Source organism: Marmota monax, unplaced genomic scaffold (assembly GCF_021218885.2).
Source record: "Marmota monax isolate L192 unplaced genomic scaffold, Marmota_monax_Labrador192_F-V1.1 WCK01_AAM20220418_F8-fsc00201, whole genome shotgun sequence".
NCBI lineage: Eukaryota > Metazoa > Chordata > Mammalia > Rodentia > Sciuridae > Marmota > Marmota monax.
The window spans coordinates 211,036-235,524 of record NW_026695150.1 but is presented as its reverse complement, the minus strand read 5'-3'; the positions used below and the strand labels follow the sequence as shown (position 1 = coordinate 235,524).

Sequence of the window (24,489 nt, the reverse complement as noted above, 5' to 3'; positions counted from 1 at the left end):
TAGCTCAGAGGGGTTCTCATTGCTGAGGAAAACAGTAGAGTGAATGAACGGGGAAAAATAAAAACGAAACAACAATCTCATATCTGTGACATCCCTCTCTCTAAGAATGGTAGAGGGGGCTAGGGTTGTAGCTCGGTGGTAGAGCATTTGCCTGGCATATGTGAGGCAGTGGGTTGGATTCTCTGCACCACATAAAAATAAAATAAAGCTATTGTGTTCACCTACAACTGAAAAAAAAAAAAAAGAACGGTAGAGGGAGTCCAATTTAAATCCAGGTAAGAATCAGACTCATTTCCTAGGTGAACAAAATCTTGGAGAAGCTCTTAATGAAGGACTGCAGTTGCTGATTGTTGACCTGATTTTTTTGCATGAACCACAGTTCTGTTTCCAAAACCTGACCAATCTGATCTTTGCATATACCTGAATCAGCAAGTTTACAAGGAAAACATCAGGGTCCTCTTTGGAGATATATTAAGGTTTGAGGTAATAATAAGATTTTTACTTTTTAATTAAAAGAGAATGCTGGCCCGGTCCCTGATTGATCACCAGCTTGGAAGAGAGGACTTTTGCACCAAGGCCTGCTGACTGGAAACATACTAAAAAGATGTCCCCTCTGTAGCCACTTTTCTTTGATTCAGTAGTGGCTTGATTTACCTGGACTTCTAGGCTACTGGGAGCCAGCAGGTGGTGGAAAGATGAATAAAAGCTGTGCTGAATCTGGGGAACCAGCTAGAGCCACAGATTCACCAAAGAGCAAAGGGGAAGATGGTCTAATGTGAGTTGGAATAAGTCTGTGTTTTCTGTGAGCTGCACACTCGCCACGTGAGGTAAGCCATCCTATTTCACACCTGAGAAAACCAAGGTTTAGGGATGCTCATGAGACATCTTGGAAGTAGACCTGGGGGTAGAATCCAAGTCTCTTGGTTCCTAATTTCTACCTCTTGGAGATCTGGCAAGTTGCTTTTAGGGTGATTTGGGATCCCTTCCTAATTTGTCCCTCTGTCTTTTGACTATAGAGGATTATTAATCGATAGTACTGATATGGGATGCTATAAATTTTGTTTCCTAAGGACACTGAGAATAGAATCCTTTTGTCTGTAACCACAAAGGCACAATGGCCTGATACCGGTGTGGCCCAAGTTTGGGGTCTCTTCTGGCTGTCCTCTCTACTTTCCCCATGTCTGACGTGTGTGGATTCTAGGCTATGGCATATGTGGAAGGCACACAGTTATTCCAAAGATGCTCTTTGGACTGTTAATGCACATTGCTCTGGAGATTAACGCTTTTCCAAATTTAAGTATCCCTGGCATCAGTTTCTGCAGTTCACCTTCTCCAGGCAGATGTTGGCTGATTTTATAATTTTGTCCATGGCTGAACTCTAGCAGTGGGTTTTGTACAGATGGAAAAGTAGACTCAGACTGATTTCTCTTCTGACCTTTTCAAACTCAAATGATGGATTCCATAAAATGTCACCAGTGCTTCTGAATCTCTTCGGTCTCCTCAGAAGTGTGACCACCAAGGAAAAGCTTTTATTTCTCCAGCTGCAGGTATCAACTGCAAGGGGTCAGGCAGCCCTGACTTGCATATCACTGAAAGACTAAAGAGGGGAGGGTGACTCCTAGCGGGAGGAGAACGTGAGTTAGCGGAATCCTCCCAGTTAGAGGCTGCCTGGAGGTGCTCAGTGTATCAACCTAACTTCACCTGACAGAGTGCGAAAGAGGCTCAGCCTTATCCCCACCTTGAACCACATTGAACTTGGTGGTGGCGCTTAATTAAACCCAAGTCATCTTACCAAAGCAGAAAGAAATTTTCAGGGATCAAATTTAAAGGATTTTGGGGCGGGTCAGACCTTGCCTGCAGCTATGGAGAGTTTCAGGTAGTGTATGAACTTTCTAGAACTTCAGTTCTACCAACAGGAAAAACTAGTCATCATATTTTCAGAAGGAGGGTTTAAGTGGTGTGGCATGCTTAGAGACACTTGGAGGTAACTGCATTGGTTCTGTTCCATTTTACCTGTACACCCAGCTTATGCCTCAGGAGGGACTGTGGTGATGAGTGGTCACTCAGGATCTAAGGTCCATGGTGTATGAATGGACAGATGTCTAAGTTCTAGAGTCATTTTCATAATGATCCTGGGTAATTCATTTCAATTTCTTGGTTCTCCATTTTCTATCCTGTAAAAAAGAAATGGCACCTTAATCTCTAATATCCTCAGTCTCTGCTTTTTCCCAAAGGATGAAACTTGCTACCTAACTTTGAGATCTGACCTTTAGCTTTGTAGTTCAGCATGTAGCTTCTTGGGTAGCTTGTATTAAAATTGCCAATCTTCAAGGGATGAAAACAGCTCTGAAAAAATAATCCTATCAATTTCTTCCTTGAATTATATTTGATCAAATGCCAAGGCTGAGATGCCACTAAAAAAGAAAAAAAAAGCAGAAAAAAAAATTAGAGAGAATTCTCTGAACTTTCCCCCTTTGCCCTGTGCTTATTTTCATGTTCTAGTTTGTTTCAATGTACAACCAAGTTGTTAATGTTTTCTGTTTAATAAACAGAACATCTGTAAATTCTGCTCCTTATGTTCTGGATCAGCTTGGCTCTTAGCTAATAGAGGACTAGGTTGAGCCACAAGACTCAAGGTCACTTCCACGCATGGTTCTTTCATTGTGTTCTCCATATTAATGCCTGCCCCCCACCCCCTCTCTGAAACACCCTGCTTTAAATATATCATTGCTTTTTCCCTTAGGACCAGGACAAATAATGCAGCCCACACCATATACAGTCCTACGCTGGATTAGCACAATGACTCATATTTGGTGAGCTGTGTTCCTGGGGCTCAAAGAGTGACATTCATTTATACCTTCAGAAATAATCCTCAGAGCCCTGATGAATTAGTCACCAGGCACTGCTGGCTGCTAAATGGCCTACTTTGGCATCTAGACCTGAGAACCACAGGAGTCTTCATGTAACCTGTCCTTTGTTCTGAGCCTCAGTATAGCCTGGGCTGTGCTAAGAATGTGCTGGTTCTGAATTATACCTGAGAGGGACATCTTGAGAGGCCCAAGAGCACTGGTGTCCTATCAGTGGGACTCTTGCTGCTCCCACACAGGACAGTTTGCATGGTTATCTTTGTTTAGTGACCTTTTGTTTAGTTAATAACGGTGTCCAACAAAATCAACACTTGGCGGGACTGGGGTTGTGGCTTAGAGAAAGAGAGCTTGCCTAGCATGGGCGTGAGGCACTGGGTTCGATCCTCAGCAGTACATAAAAATAAAATAAAGGCATTGTATCCACCTACAACTAAAAAAATAAATGTTAAAAAAATCATTTAAAAAAAATCAACACTTGGAGAAGGACGCCTGAGATCCCATCAGATCTGACAGCTTCTCCTGTTCCCATAGTTGGATTTTCTACCCCCAGCTCCTCCCACCCCTTCCCCATCCTCACTCTGAAGTGTCACTTTTTTATTCACTGTATGTTTTTCTTTTTCTTTTTGGGGTACCAGGGATTGAACTCAGGGGCACTTGACCACTGAGCCACATCCCCAGCCCTATTTTGTCTTTTATTTAGAGACAGGGTCTCACGGAGTTGCTTAGCACCTCGCTTTTGCTGAGGCTGGCTTTGAACTCGTGATTCTCCTGCCTCAGCCTCCCAAGCTGCTGGGATTACAGGCATGCACCACCACGCCCAGCTACTGTTTGTTTTTCTTTAGAACTGGTTTTGTTAGAGCATTCATTTTTATGTGTTTCTGTCATTTTGACCTGTTTTAATTTCAGCCTATTGGTTAAAAACCTCAAGGAATTCATAATTACAGTTGAATAATTTTCTACAAGTCTTCATTCAGGTGATTTTCCAGCTTCCACACTGGCCCCAAAGGAGGAATATATTGATACCAACACTCTTGCTTCCTTTTCTTCTGTTTAAGCAGGTGCATTTGGGGGGGCTATTTTCCTTAAACACAAAAATATGGAAGAAAAATTAAATGATCCACAAGGAAGTTATCTGCTGATGACTTTAGGTTGAACATGTAACTGGACATGAAAGAGTTAAGCTGCAAATGAATATAAACACAACAAAATCCATAGCTCACCAGTTGCTGTGGAGGAGGGATTTAGGCAAAAGGGGAATAATGATGTGGCAATGTAAGAAGTAAACACTGGCTAAAGGTCTTGGAGAGCAGATCTGGAACCTAAATTAACTCTTCCTAACCTTGTTTCCTCCCCTTGGCCCATGAGTTTATGTTGAATTGCAAACAGCCCATGAAATCCTTTGGAGACTTTGATCTTTGATAAGCAATCTAAAGATTGAAAGATTATATTTTCTCTCTAATTAAATCTTCCTCTAACCTTGAACTGGGTGCCTGCAAGGTGAGTAGGCGAGACCCAGCTAGCTGTGCCAGGAAGGCTGAGAGAGGACTGGTCCTTCTAAGGAGAGGTCTCCATGATTGTGATTTGCTGCTAGAGTGGCTGAAGCAAAGGTTCTGCATTCACATGGGAAAGCAGAGAGAGGGTGAAACATGCTGATGTCAATGCGCAGGGCCCTAAAAATGATCACCCTCTATCAATTTAGTAGGTACATTTGCATTTAAAAGGACAGTCTTTTGCCAGGACCCAGGTACTCTATCAATATTGTAGAAGAGGCAATTGCAGGCACAAAAACAAAACAATTACAAAATGATACTGTGATTACAGCTCTCTGTAACGGTGGGTTCTAAGCATTTGCAGGAGCTATTTTCCCTTGAGGAGAAAGCAGTCATCCTTCCAAGCTGTCCTCTGTGTCCTTTCCTGTTTGTTGTCTTCCCTTTGGCGTCATTAGCGACTTTAAAGATGTAGAGGTCATCCAGTTCATTTTGAGGAACTGGAAGTCTCAAGGGCTAAGGCACTCCCTCAAGGTCACACAGTCAACTAGTAGCAGAGAGACACACTGCTCTCGGGCCAGGTGGGATGTTTGAGTCCTGACCAGCAATCCTACTGCCTTTGCTTTGCTCTCCTTGTCTTCTTGGTGCAGCTCGTATGCTGTGAAGTGAACAGGAGGAAGAACTATTCTGGTACAGGAAATATTTCTTCCCTTGGCAGGGAGAGCGATGAGCCCTGAGGAGGGGATGCTGTGAGCCCTCCCATAGAGAGGTGATAGGAGGGCTACCCTAGATCCCATTGTATTCGTTTTTCTGGGGCTGCTGTACAAATACCACAGACTGGGTGGTGGAACATCAGGAATGTGTTCTTTCATAGTCAGGAGGTAGAAGTCTGAGGTCGAGGTATCTGAAGGCTCTAAGAAAGAATCCTTCCCTTTCTCCTCCTAGCCTCTGGTGTTGACAGCCCTCCTTCCTGTTCCTTGGTTTGTAGCTCCCTGACTTCCATCTCTGCTTCCCTAATCACAAGCTGTTCCCATGTGTGTCTGCCTGCTTTCCAACCTCATATAAAGACACGTAATTCAGAATGATCTTATCCCAATTCTTATCTTGATTATACCTGCCAAGACCCTGTTCCAAATGAGGTCACTTTGTAAGGTTTTGGGTAGACATGAACTTTGGAAGCTACTATTTTACCTGATACATCAATTATCCCGAACACTCATTGCTCAAATGCTGCACAGGCTGATGATCTACTCAGCATGGCTGGCCTGTGGGAGAACCTGCTGACCACACATCACCTTCACTGCCACAGAACATGGATAGAGGGAGCCCCTGCTGTAAGATACAGTGGAGGGCTGGGGTTGGGCTCAGTGGCAGAGTGCCTGCCTCGCACATACGAGTCACTGGGTTCGATCCTCAGCACCATATAAAAATAAATAAATTATATATATATATATAATATATGTCATTAAATATATATATATTTAATGATTACAGTGGAAAGTGTTAGGGTATGGACACCCAAAGGCCAGTGAGGCATCCAAGAAAGCTTCAACTTAGACCCAAACTGGACTTCAATACCAAACTGGTTTATAACCCACAGAGTCATCAAAATCCATTTCAAGCCAGTCAGGGTGGGGTAATCCCAGCTGTAATCCCAGCTATTCAGGAGGCCCAAGCAGGAGCTTGGCAAGTTCCAGTTTGAGAGCCTGTCTCGAAACAAAACAAAACATTAAAAAATGTATATAAGGGCTGGATGTCCTACAGTGGTAGAGTGCTTGCCTAGCATGCAAGAGGCCCTGGGTTCCATTCCCAGCACAGTAAAATAAAGCAAAACAAAAAGCAGAAGCAAAAGCAAACCAAGTTTACAAATCAGAGAGCAAAATTTAGGAGTTCTCGTGATGCATGATTAGTATATGGTACTTAAAAAAAGGCAATTTGTATCCCAAATTCCTTCTCTTTTCCTTTCCCACTTAATTGATAGCTCATTGTACATATATCCAAATATTTTCTACTCCAACAGATCAAGTTAATAAATGAACAACATACTACACATAGTCTTCAATTTCATTATTGGAGATTTATATTGACTATTATTTTTAAATAAGAATTTTAAAAATTATTTGAATAAATGTGAAAAAAATCTAATTAACAAAATAGCTATATATATTTTTTGTTTGTTTGCAAGTGCATTACAAATGTGAGCTGTTGAAAGACACCTGGGTCAGACAGGCCAAAAGAAGTTCTTTTGATTTGTTTAAAGTTACAATAACAAATGTTTGTACCCCACACAGTCTGCTCTAACTGTACAAATCTTTCATCACTTAGGAGAGTAGTATCTGTCAGGAAACACTGTTTTCCTTATGTCGAGGAAGAAAAATAACCTTGTGGAAATTTCTGCTCACCTCAGAAGCAAATTTCTGCTTTTCCTATTGTAAGCAGCAAAATATTGTTTGTAACTAGGACCCCAAAGTGTTGTGTAAAAAAACATTATATTAAGAGAAAATCTGATCAAGTCCTTATTATGTGCCAGGCACTAGGCTATTCAATTTAAGGAAACAAGGTCAAAGAGGACCTCATTTTGGGTCCCCTGAGTCCTTCATCCTTGCAGGGTACATGTATGCACACAGCCTGACAAATTGATGTCCAGGGATGTGGAGCTACATCAGAGGAAGGATTTAATCCTGGCAGGCCGAAGTAAGAACACTTAACCTATGCTGTTAGTGATTTGGGGGCACTTAGCTCTATGTAACATGAAAATACGGCACCAGCTCAAAGATCAGATATAACAAGAAGGAATTGCTGAATCGAGGCTGGCAAGACGTGCTCACCAACCATGGAAGGTGACCTAGTCATCCAGGGTTTTCCATCTCACTCAAGTGAGAGAGATTAGTGTATGCCTTTTGGGGAAAGACAGGGAGAAGTGTTCTGAAGCAATTGTGCTCAAATGAAAATGACTTTCTTCTTCCTTCCTTTTGGGTTGAGACCTAATTGATTGAACTAACAATAGCAGGCACTTATAGAAGCACTTCTTACCTTTCGGGAGATTTTTAGGGTCATTAACATGAAGTGCTCAGAACATGACTTATGAGAGACATTAGACCCAATGAAGCCGGAGAGGTCCAGGGCCAGGCGTGAACTGTTGACACCACCCAGGGAGCAGAAGCAGGGTCCCCCTTATCTCCAGCTTAGCACCCTTCATAACCTTTGTGTTTCTTCTCATCACCACTCCAGATTTCTTCTTTTTTAATGGGTAAGTCTTTAAAGTGCAAGATGTGCTGGCACCATTTACATTTTAAGAGGCTTAAATTTTTAATTTTCTTTTCCATTTCATTGGAACATTTTAGAAAGTCGCACAGCTTTTTATTAGTTCACATTCTGAACATATCCTACCACTTTGATCCTAACCCCCACCGAGACTGGGCAGGGCTAGACTTTCAGGGAATCAGTAAAAATATCAAGAAGTTCAGCAGGTAGAGAGTGTCCCATGAAGCTGAAGTGAGCCAAAGCCCTCTACCTTGTGAGAGCCCATACACCATGGAGACAGGTGATGGATTTAGATTTCTGGATTCTGATAGCTCAGTGCTCACAGCTTACCTACCATGTCCTCTGCAGCTTAAGCTATTTTCTTGTCTGTCCCCAGAGCGTTGTCAGGTGGCAGTACCCTCTCCTGGCCTCACACTGCTGAATTGCATCAGGCCATGCCTGACACGGGTAGTATCTGTTGAGTTTCCATCTGAGTGACATCCTCATTAGACTTCAAGAGGAACAGTCAGTGGCTCCATCAAAATTTCCTGAATTATTTTGGTTTCTCCCTTAAGCAACTGCTTAACTGGCTCGTGTCCCTTGAGACAAAACATTTTCCTGTGATGGGAGCAAAGGAAATTAATAGCTTCTGGAATGCAGAACAATTGGGTGGGGATTCTGGAAGGAATTCTCCCTTTCCTAAGGTGGTTCTTGGAAGGGAATATTTGTTATCATCTTAGTGGGTCTGAGTCCTGCATTCTAAATATTGCCTGACATTAACCCTGGTGACTTTCAAGTCTATCAGGTAAAGGGGTGAGAAGAAATCAGCGACAATACCTACCATTAAAAGAAATGCGATCTGGCTGGTAAGTTAGTGTTCACAAGCTTAGGCAAAAATTTCTGGGAAAACAGAAACTCACAAATCAACAGCATGTAGCTATTTCTCAGTGGTAATTTCTTTGTCCTTGTCAACAAATCATTTCCCCTTTGGGTTCATGAGCACAAAGAATGTGAACACAAGGGATTTGCACTCGTGAGCTACGATGACATTCCTTCATTTAAGTCTACTTTTGCAGTCTCTATTGTAAGTAGGGTACCAAACATTTAAAGAAAGTGCAGAATTTCTATTTTAAATACTAATGCCTGGTTTTGAATTTTCCTGCATCTGTGGACAACTGGTTAAATATTATCTCCCTCTCCCAGGAAAGTCATTATCCCTGTGGTCAATACTGAGAAATGCTTGTCCCTGCCTCTTCTGTTCCCCTCACAAATCAACGGTACACATTCACTTATTTAATTTTTCAACACATATTTATTGATTCTCTTCGTGTCATATTGTATTCTGCTTGGTGCCAGGTATATGGTGATAAACACAAAACTTAATTCCTATCTCCCTGGAACTTACAGTCTTAAAAGGAAGACAGGCATTTCAAATATTTATCAGGACATACACGTGCATGTCTCTAAGTGCATGTATACACACACATACCTGTGCTTCTACACGTATAACACACGAATGAAAATTGAGATAAATTATGTGAAGGAAAGAAAGACCTAATTTAAATGGGGAATGGTCTTCCTAAAGAAGTAACTTTGGAACCAGGCACAGTGGCGCATGCCTGTTATTCCAGTGGTTCAGGAGGCTGAGGCAGGAGAATTGCAAGTTCAAAGCCAGCCTCAGCAATAGTGAGGTGCTAAGCAACTCAGTGAGACCCTGTCTCTAAATAAAATACAAAATAGGGCTGGGGATGTGGCTCAGTGGTCAAGTGCCCCTGAGTTCAATCCCCAGTACCAAAAAAAAAAAAAAATTAAAATTAAAATATAAAAAATAAAGTAACTTTGGGGATAGGTTAGGTCTTAGAAGGAAAAAATTCCAAGGAGAGGAAAGGGATTGTGTGGAGACCCTCAGAGGGAGTGGCCTGTGTGTGGAAATGAAAGAGGAGGAGAGTGCCCCCAAAGGATAAGCAGGGCCAGGAGGCTTCAAGGATTTTGGACTTTAGCTATGGAAGTGTTAAAGCAAGGCCTGCCATGCCTGGAGTGAGTTAGGTTTAGGATCACACTAGCTGCTGAATGGGGCATTGATTTGAGGAGGCAAAGAGAGGAAAGGTGTGCACCATCAAAATGCAAGGAATCCCAGTTCCCTCCTATTGGGAGAAGTGACAGGACTTGCTGTTGCTTGGCTATGGGAACCAGGGAGAGGGAGGGACACAAAATGACTCTTGCCCTGTGATTTATGCCCTGACTGCTCAGTGAATCTCACTTTAGGTGACCTTTCTCCTGTGACTGCCTAACTTGTCTCACTCTCTGTCAGAAATAAGCTGAGCTGGCTTTTCCATTCTGCTCCAGGGCCTTGACTCCCTGGGTAGATCTCTGGCTGCATCAACACCCGGAGGGAGGGATGTATTAACTCCAGATCTTCTACAAACAAATAACTCAGAATTGACTAAAACCACACTCTCTAGTGCTGATTATTTACCAGCCTTGTGATACATGTGATGAACTGTGAGAGACAGAAGGAGATCTCTCAGCACTCACGAGGCTGAGGTGGAAGGATCACTTGAGTCTACATCTACAAGTTCAAGCCTAGATCAAGTAACATGAAACCCCATCTCATGAAAAAAAAAATCAAAACAAAAAAAGAAATTATGTTGTAAATACCAATTCCTTTTTAATAAGGAAGTGGCTTTACCATTAAGTGTCAACAGAGAAAGAGTTTTGGCCCAGAATTTGTTCCTCCTCCAGGTCTGGAGGTATTTTCCTTTGGCTGGTTGGTGGCACCACATTGACAGACAGCAGGACATCCAGGTGAGAATGCGCATTTCCTGGGTTTAGACCTTTTTCTGCTTGCTCCTGCAAGTGCGTAAAGTGTACTCTGAATATGGCTCTTCATCAGGTGACTGCCACAGGAGGTTTTTTTCGCCTCAAAATGCTTTTGAAATGGTTTATTAGTTAGTAACCACAATAATAAACATAATAGCTGCTCTGCATTGAAAGCTGAGAAACTCTGCTTAGCACTTTTTAGACGGATCTCACTGGTGGGTGTCATTGTCCTCCTTCAAAGTCATGTGGTTAGTAGGTGGTGGATTTGGAATCTGAATCCAGCTGGGGTTGGCTTCAAAGCCAGAGCGGTGACCATGACCTTGGGTGTCTGAGGTTCCCAGTAACCTGAGATCTTCTGTGGTGGCCACACTCCTTGGTGTGACTCATGATAACCTTCTGCTTTGACATGGGAGGACATTTTTATTACCTGAGGAAGAAATATGACTTCTTCTTTGGCACCCCAAAGCCTGAATTTAATTACTTCTGGGTTCAGCATCCCAGAGGTTGCTACATGTCCTTTTGGACTCTTTTTTTTTTCCCCCTTCGGTTTTCTTCAGTTACATTAAAGGGGTGGAGACAAACCCAAGCATTCATTCAGGGGTTGGGGGGGAGATGAATCCTTTCTTCAACTTTATCTTTCTCACTCCCTCTGTAAGCCAAAACAGATGATTGAGTCATCATGATTGATAAAATAAGAGTCAGTGTAAAGCTTAATGAAAAAAAAGTGTGATCTAGGTTTGGTTCTACCATGTAATGATTGTTTCTAATGTCTAATTATGGAGTTCATCAAATAAACCATTAGCTGATTTTGTCATGTGGAAGCACAGTGGCTGGTTCAAACTAGTTATATAATCTGTGTTAGTTGCTGTTGAATCCTGTGTTTGTCAACTTTTTATTGCTATGACAAAGTACTGAGAAAAACAACTTAAAGGATGAAAGATTTATTTGGCTCATGTAATCAGAGGTTTTAGTCCAAAGTCACTTGACTGTATCACTGTAAGGTTGTGGTGAGGCAAATATAATGGTGGAGAGGCCATGGTAGAACACAGCTGCTTACCTTGTGGTGGCCAGGAAGCCAAGTAGGGAGTATAGGCAGGTCAAGGGCATACTCCCTTCAAGCAGGTCCCATCACCTACAGTTCCCACTATTTCCCAATAATGCCATCAGCTATGATGCCATCAATGGATCCATTGATAAGTTCAGAGCACTCAATATTCAATCACTTCTAAAGAGCCCCAACTCTGAACATAGCTGTATTGGGAACAAAGTGGTTTACGTTTTTTAATATTGCTTTTCAGTTTTAGGTAGACACAATATCTTTATTTTATTTTTATGTGGTCCTGAGGATCGAACCCAGTGCCTCATGCATGCTAGGTGAGCACTCTACCAGTGAGCTACAACCCCAGATGGGGAACAAAATTTTTAATACATGAGCCTTTGGGGAACATTCTAGATCTAAACCATAACAAATCCTAAATAAGGGAGGTGTTAAACATTCATTCACCTGACAGAGAGGTAGTGAGGGACCTCTGTGTGCAAGGGACTGGGATGCAAAGATGTTGTTGATATTTTAAAACTCAGAGTCAGCAGACTTGGATTCTATCACATACTAATTGTGAAGCTTGGGAATTGCATTCTCTCTCTGAGCCTCAGGTTTCTTGTACAACAGTTAGGGCTATTCAGAGGGCCTATTTCATAGAACTGTTAAGTGGATTGAAACAGAGTACATAGAAAACACACAGTGTCCCACAGGTCATCTGTGCTCAGTGAGTGTCACTTGCTATTATTATAGAAGGGAAGACCAAGGGGCGATAACTACACCCTCACTGTAAGTTATTTCAGTAAGCATTCAATAAGCACCTGCACGCGTGCTCAGATCTATACACATGTACACACAAGGGGAGCAGTGGTTTTTAGTGTTGTGTAGATAGGTGAACATTTACTCTAAAATGATTTTCAGGAAACTAACCAATATATTTTCTATGTAGCACAAATGAGAGAGACAAACCCAGCAATCTGGTTACTCCTGGAGATACATGAGAGAGCCATGATTTCCAGAATGAATGTGGGAAGGGAAGCAGACCATATACCACAGTTCCTGGAGATGAAGCTTTCTGTTTGTCAGAGGGGACTGGGTAAGGGAAAAACAAACTTGAACCAGAGGCTTTCAACATCCCTTGATGTTTCCATAGTATATGAATATATATATAAATGCAGATTTACAGTTTGATGGAAAATATAGACAGTATGCAACAGTACTGCATTAATTGGATTTTACCAATAATGACAATATAGCCAGGGAACCAAACAGAGAAGCAGGGTAAACCAGGCCACTGCACTGGCGTCCAGTTGAGGTTTGGTGTGATGTCCAGGGCCGAGCAACTGAAGGACACAACAAAGGTCCCGGAGGGCACTCAGTGTGCGGTAAGTGGTAACTGGGCCTAACCCCAGAGGTCAGGATGTTCCAACAGGCAGATAGAGCATGACGGAGGAGAAAGGGGAGGCAATACTCAAAGTCCAGCAGGACTGGCAGCTGACATCAGAGAACTGCATCAGCAGGGAGCAGGGTCCTCATCTCTGGACTTGGCTCAATGAAGGGAACTGGCCAGAGCAAGGAGGGTCTTGTATACAGACCTTGAACTCCAGTCCCTCTTAACCCAGGTTTATGTGGCAAGATTCAGGGCCCAGAACCTATCATGACAACACAGAAGGATCCAAATCTCTCTATATATGAGCTTCCTTCTCTGCCAGTGGGACTGTGCCAGTAGGTAAGAGTCAGCTGTCACTTGCAGTAAGCAGTAGAGAGGCGCAGAGGCAGAGAAACACAGAATTCCTATTGGAATCTGCACAGATGATTCCTGATTTATATTTAATTAGGACTTGTACACCATATTGCTTTAATTTGTTAAAATTTTAATATATGCTATTAAAACAACATCATGTACTTAGCAAACATATGATCTATCATGTTTGGGGCAACTTCAATCTTGTTGTTTACAAATGCATGAAAGTCATAAAAACAGTTATATATATGTTATATATAATATATATATATACACACACACACACACACACACACACACACACATAATTTATTTATTTTTTGGTGGTACTGGGGATTGAATCCAGGAGTGCTACCGTTGAGCTATATCCCCAGCCCTTTTTAAAAATTTTTGAGACAGGGTCTCCTTAAATTGCTGACGCTCAAACTTGCAATCCTCCTGCCTCAGCCTCCTGAGTCGCTTGGATTACAGATGTGTGCCATGACGCCTGGCTAATAATTTTATATGTCTTTTGCTACAAGCGAACAAATGGAAGACATTTTATAGTTTTATAGTTTTGAGTTTACATTTTATAGTTTTGAGTTTTGAAAGCGAGTCTTTAAATAGTACACCATTATTGTACTGGAAAAGTGATCACATCGGCAACATTCTTTGCGTGTGTGTGTGTGTGTGTGTGTGTGCGTGTGCCATTCTTTTTCTAAGGAAAATTGTTTCCAAATTTGCAACAGCCACACTGAAAGTTTCTTCCAGACCAGATCTGTTTGGAATACACCACAGCACTGGGTACAGACCTTCTGTAGAAATGTTGCTCAATAAATGTCAAATGAGGCTGAGGGCAGGGAAAGGTTATTAAAGCAAAGCTTCTCCTAAAATTGAAGCCACTGGCCAGGCGCAGTGGTGCACATCTGTAATCGCTGAGGCTCAGGAGTCTGAGGTAGGACAAAAGTTCAAAGTTCAAAGCCAGCCTCAGCAAAAGTGAGGTGGTGCTAAGCAACTCAGTGAGAACCTGTCTCTAAATAAAATACAAAATAGGGCTGGAGATGTACTCAATGGTTGAGTGCCCCTGAGTTATCACAACCACCACCCCCCCAAAAAAAAAAAATTGAAGCCACTGAGTCCAGGGCACTTTGTCCTTGATATCATAACAGGACCCAGCTTCCATCAGGTAGAAGTGTTCTCTAGGCAAATGTGACCAAGTCAGTTTGTCATCATCTTCTCCTTCAGCCCCTTAGGGCTCTCTTCCTGTATTCCCTGCATAGCAAATGTCACAGCTGTCCTCCAGGGTATGTAAGTCAAAGTCTTGGAGTCATCCTCCTTCAAGGAAGGAAAACTATGCAATGTGTGGAGGAGCTGATTCTATGGAAGCTGTTGTGCGACCCTGAGATGGCATGTGCCTATTAGGATGCAAAATAATTCTTAGCTATAGATGTGCAAATTCTATCCTATCTTGTAGAGGTGCAATTGAGTTCTCTTCCCCACAGTGGAAAAAAGCAAGTTTTGCCTCCACTTGCACATTCATTTCAATATTCCTGATCTATAAATGTGTCTGTTTTTCAATTTCTCCCTTGAACCAGATATAACATCTGCCTGGCTCCTTCTTTATGAGCAAAATAAAATCTTTAACATGTGTTCATTTTATATCTTTATGAGTCATGATTTTACCTTTTTTTGGAAAATTATCTTTTAACGCCACCTTTTTCTCATAGTTTCTCATCCTTCATTTTGCTTTCTCAGTTCTTTCCTCTCTCTTCATGTCTAATGTGTTGAATTCTCTGCAAACCCATTGCTAGCCCAGCTGAGGTCAGTGTCATTTTACACATAGATCATTGCAACGGTGTCCTAATTGGTATCCTGTCTCAAAACTTGAGCCCCCACCATTTCTACTGTACATACTCGAGCTCCTCAAACAATAAGTTCTGTTCTATCCCATTCCTACTAGAGCTCCCCAGGGGTTGGTATCACCCTTAGACCACTGGTCCTGTTAAGAAGTTGAGCCTTCAAAACGCACTGTGAGCTAGGTTCTGCTGCAATTCTCAGGAGGGTTTCCCTTTCCTTCACCTTCTACCCAAAGGTCAATCACAATTCACTTCCTTCAATGTCCCTGAATATCTCACTCACTCCTGGGCCTTCTCCCAAGTCTTCCCCTTCTTCCCTGGGCTAGCTCTCGGGTACCTGCTGCATCTCAACTCACATGTCACTTTCCTTGGGAGGCCTTCTCTATTGTTGGTCCTTTTCTTTCCACGCTCTGTCCTCCAGAAGACTGTAATCCCCATGGTGAGAGGACTGTGTCCTTGACTCTCATAATCACCACTGCTAATGCAGAACTCCAGTGAGTATTTGACAGATGCATGTGACTTGGGCCTGGACACTGAGTGTGGCCCAGAATAGCAGTGGTTGACTTTTTTCTACTAAGATTTTGCCATGTTTATTAAACAGTAGACCTGGGCAGATTCCAGAACCATCCTCCTCAAAACTCTTCTTTGAAACAAAGAAGTTGGGCTGGGATGTAGCTCAAAAGTAAAGCACTTTTACTTTATGAATGAGTATGCTCAAGGCCCTGAGTTCTATCGGCCTCTGAAATTATAACTAAGGGGGGCTGAGTTGCCGAGTCTTGCAATTCCAAGTGTAGTTTATGGGATCAGAGCATCAGGGAGCTTGGTAGAAACACAGCCCCTCAGGCCCCATACCTAGACCTCCTGGTCAGAATCTGCACTTTGGTAGGATGCCTAGGTGATCTGAATGCACAGTGAAATGTGAGACGCCTCTCTAAAGGCTCCAAATTGACTTGCTGTGTCATTCTGGGCAAAGGACCCACACGCGTACTTACATAATTGTAAAATGGGGCTGTTACTTTACACACACCTCCGGGGCTATTATGAGATTAAGCGTTGATACGCACAAAGAGCTGAGAATAATGGCATTTAGTAAGAATTTGACAAATACTAGCTCTTGCTAATGCGGCACCAGACTGAGGAGAAAGACACATCCTTAGGACACCAGACACCTGTCAGCAGGGCAAGATGTGTTCTTGTGAACTACTTGCTCCATGATCCAATTTGGAGATTTTCTTGGAGGAGTTTGTGTCATGAACGTGTGACTGAGTCATTTAGGAAAGAGGCATCTATTTGAGGTCATCTTTGAGCAGGCCACAGCAGTAGCAGCTGAAAGACAAGGCCAGGCCACCCGGCCTTTCTGTGAATAGTTCTCCATGGAATAGGTAGTCCTGAGAGTTTCTTCCTGACTGCTTGAAGTTCTTTGTGCTTCCACATGACTCTCTTCCCTCTTTCCCTCGGCTTCATCCCTCTTGCTTTCCCTCCCCTTTAGCTTCCCCCTGTCTTTCAGTTCTGAACTTTGCCTGGTGCATCACTGGGATCCTGCAGGCTACTAGGCAGGTGGGAGAGCCCCTTCCACTGAGGTGTGAGTGGGTGGTTGTAGGGTGAGGAGAAACCAGAACCAGTCTTGGGGTGGAGGGAGTTCCCACCCCCTAACACTTTTGCTTTCACTGACGTTTTCTGCAGCTTGGCCCTGGAAGTATGACTCGAATTGAACTTGAATCATGATGAAGCAACCAACATTATCCTCTGTAGCTGGGTGTGGGCAAATGCAAAGCCCACCCTCTGCAACAGCACTTACTGACCTTACTGAACAGTACTGACTTACAATCACTGAGCTAGGTATGGGGAATACTAAGATGAATGTCCCAGATCATGACCTTGAAAGGATTGCCCCTTTTTCTGTGGGGCTACATGATGTCTGAAAAGCCTAGCCCAGGTTATTTTTTGAAAAGTTCTGTACCACAAAATAAGATGGAGAAATTTGCACGGTATGTACCATTTCATTTCATACAGTGATCCTGTAACACCTATTTGTCTATTTGCCTTTCTAACTTCAAGAACTTTTTTTTTTAATAAATGGAAACAGTTTATATGTATATATTATTAAGAAACTTGCTTCTTTCATTTAACAATATGTCACAGGATTTTTCAGATCAGTATTTATGGTGACACTCTCTTCTTCTAAATGGGCACATAATATTTATTGAACTGATGTATCAGAACTTACTTGATCATTCCTCTTCTGTATGTGTCAGTGGTACATGTTTAAATATTAGTGTAGATTCAGGTTCTAAATATGGACTTGCTAGGTTACCGGGTAAGCATGGCATAAATTTTAAAGTGCTTTCCAAAAGAAAAAAGAAAAGAAACAGAGAAAGAAAGAATAATTCTGTACCATTTTATATGCCCACTCACATTATATAAAAGTTCACAGTTTTAAAATCAATATAAAGAGAAAAATGCTATTGCTGCAGGCTGGCTGGGCAAAATAACCAGGGGGTGACAAGCAATTTGTGAAGGTTGAAACAGCAGGAGCCGCTTTATTGCGAGACAGCAGAGGTATATATACCTACACAACTGAATACACAGCTTGACTCAATTTAGCATCATCCAGTTACAGGAATCCTCATCATCTTAATAATTATACACAGCTTAACTTAATTAACATCATCTAGATACAGCAATCAGCCAATAAGGAATCTCTATCATCTTAATGGCTTGATGGCGTTACTTCTCAAACCACTCCTCCTGGCAAAGTGCCAGGTGCCATCTTGACTTGGTTGTGGCCCTCAACATGCTATATTTTAGATCTTTATTACTTTATATCTTTTCACACATTTTGGGGACATTTATATTTTTATATGAATTCCCTGTTCCTGTCCCCTATGTTTTCTTCCTACTTTTTTTTGTTTTTGTTTTTTTCTTAGATTTATAACATATTTTTGAATAGTACAACAATTAACCTGATGTCTCATATGTAATATAATATAATATTTTCTCCCTATATCTTCTTTTAATCTGATTTTGCTTATTGCTTCATTTTTGTTATTGATATACATAAGTATTATTATTAAATCTGCAGACTTTTCCTTTATGGCTTATGAGTTTTATGCCTGTATGTAAAGGCTCGACTTCACCCCAAACTTAAAAACCTAAAAAACAGGGCTGGGTTTGTGGCTCCGTGGTAGAACATTTGCCTGGCATGCACAAAGTCCTGGGTTTGATCCCCAGTACTGTGAAAACAAAAACCAATACTGAACATTAAAATTATAAACATTAGGATTATTTGGTTTGCTTTAGCCATAATACTTTATTTAAAAAAAAAAAATACAAGGGCTGGGGTATAGCTCAGTGGTTGAATATGTGTTCAGCATGTGTGAGACCCTGATTTTGATCCCTAGCAATATCCCCCCATAAAGTCACCTAGTGCCTTGAAAGAATAGGCAACATATACTTATTAAATTGTTGAAAGATGTGCTTTTTAAAATTGTTCATAGCTCAATGTTTATTGGTACATCTGTCTGCATCTGTTATGCATATAATGACATGCCTTAAAGCGAGATTTGTTTATCAAAGCCTTTACACTAGATTGAGCTCTTCATGCTTGCAATAGCTCTGTGAATATGTTACCAAATTTTCATCTCAAAAACTTCAAATTTGGTCTTTTTCCCTCTTGAAATTGGAACTCCCTGTGGAATTCACAGAGCCCTTGAGGAGTGGAGACTTTTGTTTGGGGCCAAGAATAGAAGTGGGAGACCAACTCACAATTCCACTTCCCACTCCTCGGGGCTCAGGAGGTTATAGATATAAGGTAAGAGAAATGAGGGGGAGGAGTCTTCATGTTTATTGTGATAGTAAAATTAGAGGTCATCTGGAGGTCACTCTGGCAGCCACCTTAGACCCCACCAGTCTCAGCTAGTGCACCTGAGGAGGAACTTCTGGGCTTTAGAATCCTGTCCTCAAAGACAAACAAGATTAGGGTGGGGTAAAAATTCAGCTAGTCACCTAGGCACTTCAGGACCAGGATGGGCCAACAAGTATTCTCAGTTATGTCATTAGATCTTTTTTTTAAAAAAACGATTCTCTTAGTATCTTGTTGTGCAAATGGGTGTATTGATGGAGTGTTGCTCCTGCTTTCTTTTGCTATGGTGTAGACGTTGGGTTTTCTGCTTGCAGGATTCCCCATCCGCTCCTCTGCCCACACCATGTCTAGGGTTGGGCTTCTCTAGTGAATATTCCTAAATGTTGCCTGGAAATCCAGATGCTGTGTGTTCTGGGACACTGGAGAGGTGTAAGAGGTCTCTGGAGGAAGTGACTATGATAAAGCAATGAGATGGCACCATTCAGGGAAGTAAAAATCAATGACGGATGAAACTGGCTTATTCTAGAAACCAGATCCTAGGTAGAATCAGACCCCTCCATGTCTGGTCCTACGGCCCTGCCCACCTTTCCCCAGGTGGCCTCCTGCCAGCCAATCTCAGCCTTTCCTTCCTGGTTGTCAGCTCTGGCAACAAGGGGGCTTTTTAAAGGCAAAGACCTTTTGAATACTCCAGGGCCTTCCTCCCTGAATATTCCGAAGAGCCTGGAGAAACCAAATCCTGGACAGTTTCAGAAGGTCTTAGGGCTCCTCCCATGACCTAGAAGTCCAATTTAGCAGGTGTGGAAGTGGGCAAGACAAGTGGGCAGGTATAAGCAGGACTTCCCTTCTGCCCCTTTGCACAACTTGCTAGATGTATGGCCTTGGTAGTCAGCATTCCCTTCAGGGGAGTGTGGGAATCAGTCCTAGCTGTCTCAGCACACACTGCCTTCTAAATGCTCAGCACAGCCCTAACCTCAGTCAGCTCTCCCTGGGCCAGCAGAACAGCCGTGGGCATTGCTGCTGAAGTATATCACGTGAGCTGTTGGTAGGGGCCTCCTTCTCCTTCAGGCAGAAAAAGTGGACAGGTTGTTCTTCAAAAGGTGACTTGAACTGGTCTGAAACCCGAGGAGGAAACCAGTAAGTTAATATTTCTCAGGAAGCTGCTGCTTCAACCCAGAGCTGACTTCAGCCTTCGCTTTGGCATTTCAGCACGTCCGATGCCAAATTGAGACCAGCTGGTACAGGAGGGCATTTATTAAGGGGCGTTGTCAATCTTTAAAAATCCTAACAAATCCCAGAGAAGGCTGAACAAATGGTTGCAGGGTAGAGAGTGGGAAGTTTGTTTTGTTTGAACTCCATTTAAGCATGTCTTTTGGGTTTCTTTTAAATAAATACTACGAATCCATACCACTTGGCTGGAATCAACTTCAACAGCACACACAGAAGAGTCTCAGCTCAAAGTACTGTACTTGAAAGGCCAACAACTCTTCGAAAAGCAATTTCCCTCACCAACATGCCTACAGAGGACTGATTTCCATTATTGACATTTTAGCAGGAACACTGTCTCCTTGTTTCACTCAGGAAATAAGAAGCAGGAACTCTTTTAATTAAACCACTTGTGTGTGTGTGTGTGGGGGGGGTTGTTTGTTTGTTCTGTTCTTTTTTCCTGGTGGAACCTGCTCTGAGGGGAGGGTGGGGCAGACACTAGGACTTTGCAGGTGGCATCCCAGCCAGCAGCCAGTGGACGCAGTGGTGTAGCAGGCAGGGTTTTCCCTTCTGAACCTGCAAAACAACTTGACTCCAAAGTCACCTTAGCAAAAGTCGATCTGCCTGGAGGAAGAACAACTTCAGAGATTCAGAGATTCCAGGCACAACTTCTCATGGAAATTCACAGGTGATAAATGCCCCCCAGGAGGGCCTCCCTTTTTCTTTCTTAGAATCTGCACTCAGATTTAGAATAACAAGCCACATTAGCTAGAAGGAAAAATAAATAAGTTCAGGAATTCAAACTCCATTTCCTAATTTACTCGAGAGCCTGTTTTCAGTATATAAATCAGCACTTGGTTTTTTGCCATTTAAAAACTGCAAAAACAAAATATGGAGAGAAATGAAAAAGATGTGTCATTTGGGGGAAAAAACACAACTATTATGTATGTGTGTTGCTTTTAACTAATTTCAATTCAATGATCTTCCATGCTACTAGAAATCATAAAATTTATGTATGTGTTAACACATTTAAGCCAAGAATATTAACAAAGTTGCCATTTGTTTACACTAACCTGATGTGACTCCTGCATGGGCAGCCATACAAGGAGGTGATTCAAGAGTCGAGTTGACTGGAATTTGCACTATTTGGACCCAGCAACTTTTAGGAAGTCATGCTTAGTAGGCTTCAGGGAGACTTTGAACAGTGGTCCCCAAGTCAGCAGAGGAGGCATATGCAGCCTGGGCCAAGATACAAAGAACTAAGCAGGACAGACTGCCAACAAGTGGACACACATGCCCACTCTTGCTCACTGCTTAGCATGACCAGGTGGAACTGGGTTCATTTCAGGGAAACGTCCCTGGCGTCCTGCTAGATTCCATCACGAAACTAGCCCTGGGTATCAATGGGGGGGGGGGCAGGGGGGACCCAAAGCTGCTTAGGTAGGATCAAACAAGAGCTTCCTTCAGAAGCCAGCACCCACCCCACACCGCCCCCCCCCCCAGAGGAGAGAGGAGAGTCTCAGGTTTAACAGTTCATGAGGGGCTTCATTCTTTCTGTCTCTCTAGGAAATGCCCATGCCCCATGTCCTATAGCAAAGAATTCTGTTTAACTTTGAAATGGGTTATAAAATAGTCTTCTAGAAAACAGCAGTCTGCAAAATGCTGTTGGGGGCTGGAAGAGGGGGTTTCCTGAGCTTGGGAAAAGTAACTGCCCCCTAAAAAATAGCAATCTGCACACCCAGGCTGAGAGGCAGCCCTGCTTCTCCTTCCTGCCCCAGTGAGGAAGCAGGAAGAGGAGTCTGAGGGCACCCACCCAGTGGGTGATGGTCTCCAGGATGCAGATTGCCCATGGGAGACCAAGAGGCACCTGCAGTACCTCGAGCTCTCGTCCAGGTCAGCCCTGTCTGGAAGTACGTTCCATGAAGTTTCAGTCAGAAAGGTGAGGAGGGGCCTGTCTGAGCTCTCTCAGAGTGACCAACTCTTCCCCGTTTTAACAATGAAAGTCCTCAGCTTCAGGAATCCCCTCAGACCTGGGGAACCTGCATGTTTGGTCACTTTTGCTGTCTTAGAAAAAAAGCAATGTTTTCAATCCAATCTAGTTCTAAAAAGAAAAGAGGAACTAGAGGTCGCCTGCAAGAGCTGTAAAAGAGAGTCCTTATCACGGTAATTCCCTCTTTGCTCATTTTTGTTACCACATAATCTGTTTCCTGGTAGTAAATCTTCTAGAAGGAAAGTGGACTGTGGGCTGGCTTGGGGCTGGGTAAGGCGTGGCTCCTGGGAAGGAGGCTCACTGAGGCTGGCTCAGGAGAGGGACTCTCCTAAGGCCGGCAAACACAACAGGAAGGGGCGCAGGCCACAGCCTGGGGTCGGGAAAGGAGTGTGGGTGTGGTGAGAACTCAGAGCGGGAGGCCCTTCCCTGGGTATGCTCTGCCCAGCTCTCAGGCTAAGCCTCAGCCTCCAAGGGCCTCTTGCTCCTCCTCGGCTTCAGACCTGCTTCCTCACGAGGCACTGGGTAGAATAAGCCCATGCTTTGCCTGAAATGGGGGTGGGGGGGGGGAGACGGCTCTTTTCACACCATTCTTTCCCTTTTTTTGTTTCCTTCTTCCCTTCCTCGCATTCCAAAGTCTCTCTTTGCTTTTTCTTTGAGGAGGCCCATCACCTTCAAGCCCAAGTGCTGCTGCTGCCCCCTTGTGTTTCTGTGAGGGAAGAACTCAGTCCCAGTCTCACCTGGGGAGAGCAGGAGGGCCAGGATGTGCCAGCAGCTGTGAACCTAGCAGAAGGGTCATGTGATTGAGTGGGGGTGGGCAAAGGAAGGGCACTTCAACTGAGGTGAAATTCAGATGGTGTGGCCGCCAGACAGCCTTAAGAGAGAACCTGTGATCTTGTCTATGGACATGAGCTAGGGAGGGTCTTTATCTTCCATTTTAATGATGAAGGGGGGAAAACGTGACTCTTCCCAGCCCAGGGGATTGTGGCTAACAGGCCTGGGGAGGGAGGACACCAAGCATGGAGTGTGTGTGCCCAGATTTTGCCTCATTTGTCTTTGGCTCAAGTAGGGGGAAGGAAGAAAAATCCAAGGGCAGAGGAAAGGGCTCTTCTAAACCAAGATGCTCTTTAGGACTTTGAGAACCTCTCTGGGACCTGCACATCTCAACCTTGGGAGCAGCCTCCTCTGCCCTTGCAGAGAGGGAGGTTCCAGAATTATCCTAAATGTCTTTGAATCCCTTATGGCGTGGATGCTGAGTTGACAACCAGGAAGCTTCCCGGGAGCACTGAGGAAGAGGGATTTCAGAGCTGAGACTGGACGTGGTAGAGGTCTGTGGGAGCAGAAGGCCGCCAGGCAGGCAGGCCGGGTGGAGGACAGGCTTGGGGGCCAGAGATCTACAGCAGGGAGGGTTGAGGGAATTGGGGGGTTGCAGTTGTGGAATTTGGCCATGAATGTTGGCAAAGCAAGCAGTGTTCCGCCCCCCCCCCCCGCCCCCCAGATATCTAGGCATTGTGTACTGGAGAACCTGAGCAGCTTTGTCTGGCCTTCTGGCTACTTCCTGAAGTATTGTTTGCTTTGTTATAATAGACTGGGTTTAGTTTTAGATTAGTTGGACCTTTAGTGAGAATATTTAAAATCATTAAGATTATGAAAGGCAAATAGGTCCAGGATCATGCCTACGTTGATTCTTCTGTTTTCACTGTGAGTTGTGGGAGTTGTTGTTTAGTTTTGTGGTGCTGGGGGATTGAACCCAGGAGTGCTCTACCACTGAACTACGTCCCCAGGCCCTTTTAGTTTTTATTTTGAGACTGGGGCCAGTGTCTCACTAAGTTGCCAAAGCTGGCCTTGAACTTGAGAGTCTCCTGCCTCAGTCTCCTGGGTAGCTGGGATTACAGGCATGTGCCACCATGTCCACCTTGAATTGTGTTTTTATTACCTCCGTTTTTTGCTTTGGTGGCCTCTTGAAGGTGGTAGCCATCTGTACTAAAGAGGGTAGCTGTGTCCAGGGGCCTCTGCAAGGAAACAAGAATAAGCCAAGTGATGACAATAGCTCATTTGCTAACCACTCATAGGCCTTGCCCACTTCATTTATAAAGCAATCTGAACAGTTCAAATCCCTTATTTACTTATTCAATTTGTTTTGAGAGGCTTTTAAAATTGAGATATCATTCACCTATCATCAAATTCACTCTTGCACTCATATGCGACTGGGGGTGGGACCCAGGGCGGTTTATCACTGAGCTACATCCTCAGCCTTCTTTATTTTCTATTTTTAAACAGGGTCTTTCTAAGTTTCCCAGATTGGCCTCAAACTGGTGATCTCCTACTTCAGCTTCCTATGTAGATGGAATTACAAGCGTGTGCCACCACGCCTATAAAAGTTCACTCTTTTAAAAAAGGAA

The 24,489-nt window shown here is 43.3% G+C and overlaps 1 long non-coding RNA gene across 1 annotated transcript in view; it reads left to right on the top strand.

Moving 5' to 3' along the window:
• The first annotated feature begins 518 nt into the window (after positions 1–518).
• The window catches only part of LOC124081829 (uncharacterized), a 93,962-nt gene continuing 69,991 nt past the window's right edge, over positions 519–24,489 (top strand). Inside the window, exon 1 of the long non-coding RNA XR_006848151.2 lies at positions 519–827. This is a non-coding gene — a long non-coding RNA (uncharacterized LOC124081829). The remainder of the gene's footprint in view (positions 828–24,489) is intronic.